Below are 8,168 nucleotides of genomic sequence, written 5' to 3'. Positions count from 1 at the left end.
GCTGAAAATGTAGCTGAAGATCAAAAAAATCTCACAGGAGGGGGGAGGGAGAAGAGATTCGATTCTGAGTCTCCTACTCCCGGATTCTGCGTGGAGAAACCGACTGCTGGACGAGGTCGGCAACGCGGACACAACCGCTCAGTCTTCGTCTCTTCACCCATTCTCTACTTCTTAATCTAAGGTATCCATATCCACAGAGCTATTCATGAGTTTGCCAGAGGATACACGAAGCTTCAGGAGAAACATTAGTCTGGACCTTCAAACTGAGCCCCAAGATACGGAGAAGATAAAAGTCACGTAAGTTTAAGGCAAAACAGATTTCAAATTTATTTCTTGCTTTCAGCAAGCCAATTCAGTCTAAGTCCTCAGTCTCCTAAGAGGTATACATGAACCTTTCTTTATCTTCAGGTAAAAAGTGTGAGGACTACAAATGTACATGAACACTAAGTGTAAAACAAATCCTCAAAATTAAATGTAAAACATGATTTTGCAAGTAAACTTCAAAGATTCCAAAAATAAAAGGATTAAAGAAGCAATTAATTGAAGGTACTTCTTAATCCTCAAAGAATAAGATTAGTGATTGAAAAAAAAGTCTGGCCAGGCACAGTGGATCATGCCTGTAATCCCAGCACTTTGGGATGCTGAGGCAGGCAGATCACATGAGGCCAGGAGTTTGAGACCAGCCTGGCCAAAATGGCAAAACACCATCTCTACCAAAAATACAAAAATTAGCCAAGTGTCGTGGTGTGCACCTGTACTCCCAGCTGCTTGGGAGGCTGAGGTACAAGAATCACCTGAACCTGGAAGGCAGAGGTTGCAGTGAGCCAAGATCATGCCAGTGCACTCCAGCCTGGCTGACAGAGTGAGACTCGGTCTCAAAAAACAACAAAAGTCTGGAATATGATACTATCCAGCTTTCAGAAAGATTGACCCTCAAAGTCTTCCTAGGATCATTACCATACACAGTATCTTGAACAGGGCTCCATAAATATCTACAAAAATGAAATAATAAATATCTTAATAGAAAGTGATGATTGGTCTCCAAACCACAGAGCAAGGCAGTCTCCATGGTAGTTGGTGTACAAAATGATTCACTGGAATATGGAACGAAAATACCACAACTTCTATTTAGATTTATTTTTTGATAAATAGGGGGAAATGGCAGAAGGAGAAGCGAATGAGGTAGTGGAGAAGAAGAAAGGGACAGGGGAAGAAGTAGAGGGAAAGGAGAAGGGACAAGAAGAAAGGAGAGATGGGAGCAGAGGGACAGGAAAGCAGAGGAAAGAAGGGGAAGAAGGAAAGTAGTTAGGAGAAGAAACTAAATTTTGTCAATGTTTAACATCTGGATCAACAGCACTAGACATAAATATACAAATACTGAGAATTTGGTCAAGCATGTTTTATGGATAAGGTAATGTATTCAAAAGCCTGAAGTCACTGCCCTAGAGTAGTACTTACTTTTCAAACACCCTGAATGCCACAATACGGTTCTGTATATAAGATTTCACCCAAACTCAACAAACTTATTGAAAATGTGAATGGACTATACACTCACAATGGAATATTCAGCCTTAAAAAGGAAGGAAATTCTGTTGTAAGCTACAACATGGATGAACATGATACTAGGTGAAATAAGCCAGTCACAAAAAGACAAAGCATGATATAATTCGACTTATATGAGGTATATAAAGTAATCAAATTCCTGGAAACAGAGTAGAATGGTGATTACCAGGGACTGTACAAAGTGGGCAAACTGTTTAATGGGTATAGTTTCAGATTCGCAAGACGAAAAAGTTCTGGAGATTTGTTTCACCACAACAGACTTACCACTAAACTATATACTTAAAAATGGCTCACTTGGTAAATTTTATATCATGTGTTTTTAGTCATAATAAAAAAATTAGAATGGAGAAAATATATTCAAGCCATTTTGCTGCAGGACTTAGGACTGCCAGAAATATTAGAAAACTGGGTTGAAGAGACAGATCACATGACTGGTCTCAGTAAGGTACACAGAAATATTGAATGAAGCAGGGCATGGTGGCTCACACCTGTAATCCCAGCACTTTGGGAGGTTGAGGTGGGAAGATCACTTCAGTCCAGGAGTGCAAGACCAGCCTGGGTATAGTGAGACCTTGTCTCTACAAAAATAAAACTTAAAAAATTGACTAGGCTAATCAATGATGGCCTGCACCTGTAGTCCCAGCTACCTGGAGCGCTGAGGTGGAAGGATCACTTGAGCCCAAGAGGCCAAGGCTGCAATGAGCTGTGATCGCACCACTGCACTCAGCCTGGGCGACAGAGCAAGACCCTGCCTCAAAAAAAAAAGAAGAAGAAGAAAACATGAATGAGGGAGTCTAGGTCAGAAAAATGAATGTTTTATTTCTTATAAGGTTAGTTTCTTCTTTTGTCATCAGGCTTTACCAGTGAAATAAAAGAATAATTACATGTAAAAATCTGTATATGTACATTTCTTGGAGTTTCTTTTATCTTCTATGCTTTCTCTACTCTTATATAAAAATTTGCCTTCCTGAGTCATTTGTAAAATTAATGAATAGAATACTTTTTAAACTTTAAATTAAAATTTACATTTTATGGTCTTCAATGAAAAGTCTAACAAAAAAATGTACTCCTGGCCAGGCGTGCTGGCTCACACTTGTAATACCAGCACTTTAGGAGGCCAAGGCAGGCAGATCACTGGTGGTCAGGAGTTTGAGAACAGCCTGGCCCATCTCTACCAAAAACTACAAAAATCAGCCAGGTGTGGTGGTGCATGCCTGTAATCCCAGCTAATTGAGAGGCTGAGGTGGGAGAATCACTTGAACTCAGGAGGCAGAGGCTGCAGTGAGCTGAGACCATGCCACTGCACTCTAACCTGGACGACAGAATGAGACTGTCTCAAAAAGAAAAGAATAGAAAAAAAAAGTATTCCCTTCCACAGAATTAGTTACTTTGAAGTTCAGCAGTCTTTTAAAAGTTCCTTATAATAAACCACCAGTTAAATGTTTGGCATATTCAATTATATTTTAAATCACCTATTGTTTCATATTTTAATATGCTCCAGTCTTAGCTCTTCTGGTCAAGATATTTTGCCGTTTTGCTTATTTTGCTAAAGGAATGATAGCAATGATGTGATAATCATTGAATACTGAATATAGAACTTTTATTTTTATAAAAATTTTATAAGAAAAAGCAAAACATGGATTTTCTGATCTGTTTTAGCATAAGTCAGAAATAAACTTTATGTCTAGAATATCATTAGCAATCTCATAGTAAAAAATATACGACATGCTTACCACAAATAAAATATTTATTTTATATTTCCATTCCTCAACTTGGAGACATAAAAAAATCATTACTATGAATTTATTAAGATAGCTAATTCACAGTTCATATAAATGCAAGTATCACAAAACACAATAAAATTTCTTTAAAATGTTTTATTTATAATATAGAATAAAAAGCAAAAGTATGGATTTCTAACTGTTAGCAGAAAAAGTAATTTTTGGAAAATTGCTATTGCTTAGTTGGTTATCTTCTTTAAAAATCGACCACAATAACAAAATAATTCAGAGCTCCATGAACATATACCTGCACTACAGTTTTAGTTAATTAGAAAAATCAAACTCTTCCATAATATATAAAGTGGAATTCACAAAAAAATTTGATTGAAAATTAATTCATTAACATTTTTGTTAAGAATTTTGACCTGCCAGACTAGAATCTAATAAAAATCTATCATTTTCTTCAGTTATGAAGCTTGTTATCTTTAAATATTATGTTATTACAAGAATATGATAAGTATATAATAGCTATATAGAATGAAATATAATCTAGTTCATGAGGCCATCATTGCAAAGAAAATTTAAATCCAAATTTATAACAGAACAAGGAAAACAAATGATGGCTTTCAAATTCCTCTCATAATACAGTACCGAAACTTATGGAACACTTTTTAGAAAACATGTTTAAGGGTACTTCATCTTCAATATACAATGTATTTCATCTTCAATATACAATGTATTTCAACATACATGTATTTCATCTTCAATATACAATGCTTTGACACAGGTTTGAGTAGTCAGGAAGATGAAATATTCTAGATTTATCAGCTTTCACTGGCCAAATTTAAAAGATAAAAATTTTTAAACATACATTAATTTTAACCAGATTCAAGTCGACTTTTCTAAAATACACTGTTTTATTCCCTTGGTCAACAATGTATACTGAACATTACTTAATGCAATTAGACTCTTGGGACATGATAATTACGATTAGCAGTAATCCACACACACAGAACTGCTTACCTACAACCTAAAATTTATCAGGTTGCTGTCCTGCCTCGGCAAGTTTTCAGGGCAACATAATAATGCCTCTGAAAAACTGAGATTTCTGAACTTTATATTAAAAGCCAATGCTGCTAGTAGTTCCTTGTCTTGGTGGACTTTCTGTTCTGAAATTTTCTCTCTCTAGTTTTCAGTGGATCCCTACTCCATAGGACCTTCACTTCTTTCCCTTTCTCTTTCTTCTTGCTCCTTTTCTTTTCTTTTTTGAGATGGAGTCTCGCTCTGTTGCCCAGGCTGGAGTGCAGTGGCACAATCTCAGCTTACTGTAACCTCCACCTCCCAGGTTCAAGCGATTCTCCTGCCCCAGCCTCCCGAGTAGCTTGATCTATAGGCGTGCGCCACCACACCCAGCTAATTTTTGTAGAGACAGTGTTTTACCTTGTTGGTCAGGCTGGTCTCAAACTCCTGACCTAGGTGATCTGTCCACCTAGGCCTCCCAGAATGCTGGGATTACAGGTGTGAGCCACCACACCCAGCCTTCCTGTTCCTTTTCCAATTAGATCGGCTTTGAAACCAGCAGGCCTTTAGTTTTCATTATTCAGTGAATATATTCCTTTTTTTCTGGTTAGCAAATGGACAAATTGTACCATTCATGTTTTCTTTAAGTACTCCTTCAGTTACTTCCATGATTGTATTTAGAATACTTTCTGGGTACTCAAGGACAGATGAGCACCATATAACCTAGATATGACTCTATCTAGCCCCACCACTAAGTGAACAATATATTTTCAGTATTCCTTATTATTGGTTGAGGCTAAACATATAGATGCAGATAATTTTAGGTCACTTTATTTTTTACTTGGGGTTAAATAAGTGGTAGGATACAGCTTATGACGGACTTATAATGGCTCCCCAAAATAATTTATGTAATGGTATTTTTGCCTACAACCAACAACTAGACGGGTTAATAAGATTGGTGCAAAAGTAACTGTGGTTTTTGCCATTGCTTTTGCACCAACCTTATACAAAGATCAACCTGGACTTTCAGTCAGGTTCTTTACATACATCTGTGCTCAGAAAAATGGAAGAAATTGAGACCTGATGGCTAGTTAGTAAGAACATATTTTTCGTTTTCTTTTTATGGATATCTGGACATTTCTTAGCAATAATTTACCCCTTTTTTAACATTTTACATCAACAAGATCAGATTCTTAACAAATGAATTTTTCTCAGAACATATTAAAAACATGGTCAAAATTAATTTACCAATTTTTAATTTAAAATTAAACTCAACAGAGCTGTGGATCTTACTTCCCTTGACTTTGAAAGTTTTTCCTTAATTGAATTCAGATATCTCAAGTATAAATACAGTCCAAGGCAAATTTCATGTGAAATTAGTCTTTTTAAAAAATCTATACAAAAAGCACAATAAACAACTTTTTAAAAAACAGAAAAGGAATGTTACAAAAACTAAAAATACTTAATATTTTAATAAGCAAAGGTAAATCTGGCAAATAAGGTAAATTTGCATATGAAATCTGACGTGCATAAGAAGAAAAAGAAGAAGTAAATAAGTTTAATTTAAGGCAAATGGCAGGGACCAGAGAGATAAAACAGTCATCAAAGTAGTAAGTGAAGTGTGATAGGTGGATGAGTACTAGGCAGGATGGTATCAGGCTTCTGGAGAAGTCATGTTAGCATTCTACATATTCAGTATTTTACAACAGCAAAAACTGTATTAGCCCCTATATTTGTTCAAGGAAGCTAAGGGCCACGGCAGGGAAGATTATAAATTATCCCTCTGATGCCACTTATACTATTTCATAAGTACAATTTGTGGTTAGGTCAAATACTTTAAGAGACTCACGGTGAACTCTATGTCCCCAAACATTAACTGTAGTTGTTCTTAAAACCTGAAATTCCTTTAACAGGGAAGGCAAATATTCTATTCCAAATAGAGCAATAACAAAGTGCTTCTACTTGTAAAGCAGGGGTTGGCAAATTGCAATCCAACAGATAATGTTTTATTAGAACACAGCTATACTCATCTGTTTATAAATGGTCTATGGCTGCTTTTGTGCTACAAGGGCAGAACTAAATAGTTGTGAGATACCAAATGGACTCCAAAACCTAAAATACATATTTGCTTTTTTTACAGAAAAAGCTGATTGAACTCTGCTCTAAGTTATAAACTGAATTTGCCTCATGGTAAGTATTATACATAAAGGAATTCCTGCCTGTTTTTTCTTGGTGGAAGAAAGAGGCAGGACCCAGACTAGAAAGTATGAGAGTCCTAGGTAACTGAAGAAACAATTTCAATTGAGGAGAGGAAGTAAAAGCTAGGCCGTCATGATTTTTTGCTATATAGTCATGCAGGGCCAGCTTAGTGGAAACTGCTTTTGAAAAGTATAATATATGCCAACAGTGCTACTAATAACTTTTAAATATTTTAACAAGATAATAACTTTTCTAACTTCCTTTTAATATAGCTTCATTCAAAGAATATTGATCAATCATGGTATAGATTTTGGCAATAATTTTCCCCTAAATAATGAAGCCAAATTCAAGTTTTTCTTATTCTCTCATGTCCCTCACCAACTGCTTGACCTCCCAAAACATAAATATCCAAGCCCCCATACACCTATATGTCCAAGCATATGTTCAGTGTAAACGTCAGGGAAGAAGTGAATGAAAATTCATAAAGAGATAAATAATCTTGCTGAGCTTCTGTCTTAAATGTATGCATAGGGCTTTTTTTTGGAAAAACATTTAACATTTTCAATTTACTCAACATCAGTACAGAATGAAATAAGTTTTCAGGTACTATATATTAAAAATAAACCTACTCCTCATGCCCTCCACAACTGAAAAACCAAGATTATCACACATGGGCTGACACATGAAAAAAAATACAGTTTTAACATTAGAAAGTTTTTAAAAGGGGATATAATTGTTTAAAATATTTACTTTTCACTTAGAATAAAATATTAACTTTTCATCACTTAAATCACTTAAATATTCACTTAAAATATTTACTTTTCATCATGAACACTTAGAAATCCAAAAACTCTAATGGCCGGAATCATACTATGCAAATCATAAAGCAGCCTAATTTGAAATGTTTTTCTAGCCATTTCAAGCCATAGTCTGATTTTCTATGATTAGCACTGACAGTGTTTCATTTTTACACACTTTAAAATGTTCATGTCTAAGGGTCAGAAATATAAAAAACAAAGAATTTAAAAGTAGAACAAAATAGCAGAGATAGTTTTCTAAACTGCTAATCATTGTTTTAAATCAAAAATATGGCTTGATCAAAGGAAACTTCTCAATTTTCTATAAATGCCAAACAAAATAAAACTGGCCCACTGTACCCCAGCCCCTCAAAACAACACAAAGCAAGCTGAATGATAAAAGCCTATTTCTAAAGCTCATATCTTGCCTGCAAGACTGGGAGGGCTATGAGAACTGATGGCTGAAAGAGCTTTGGAAAAGCCCACACATTCCATGGAGAATACCACTACCTGGTGGGGGCTAGGCATAGCAAAGTGCCTTCCTGCCAAAGAAAGAAGAAAGAATCTGTATTTGGGATAGAACAAAAACCAATATTACAGTGTGTTTCAAAACAGATGAAAGTTTCAATAGTAAAATATTTAATAAATTTACATAAGATCATCGTTCTAACTGTTGGTATAGGAATATCTTAAAGATTAAAAACTGCACCAGTAACTTTAATATTGTATTTTCACCATATAACTATTTGTTCATGCTTTCACAAATGGTAACAAGAACTTTCTATAACTAAATTAAAATGTAATTACATTTGAGAATGATATCACTCAGATAAATAAAGCTTCAGTCTTAAAAAAATTTTTTTAAACT

General features: G+C 35.1%; 1 protein-coding gene across 2 annotated transcripts in view; it reads right to left on the bottom strand.

Moving 5' to 3' along the window:
* DMXL1 (Dmx-like 1) overlaps positions 1 to 8,168 on the bottom strand; it is a 172,455-nt gene that overhangs the window by 62,791 nt on the left and 101,496 nt on the right. The window lies entirely within an intron of this gene.

Source organism: Colobus angolensis, unplaced genomic scaffold (genome assembly GCF_000951035.1).
Source record: "Colobus angolensis palliatus isolate OR3802 unplaced genomic scaffold, Cang.pa_1.0 Scaffold62, whole genome shotgun sequence".
Taxonomy (NCBI): domain Eukaryota; kingdom Metazoa; phylum Chordata; class Mammalia; order Primates; family Cercopithecidae; genus Colobus; species Colobus angolensis.
Note: the sequence above shows the minus strand (reverse complement) of the source record. Positions and strands in the feature narration are given on the sequence as shown.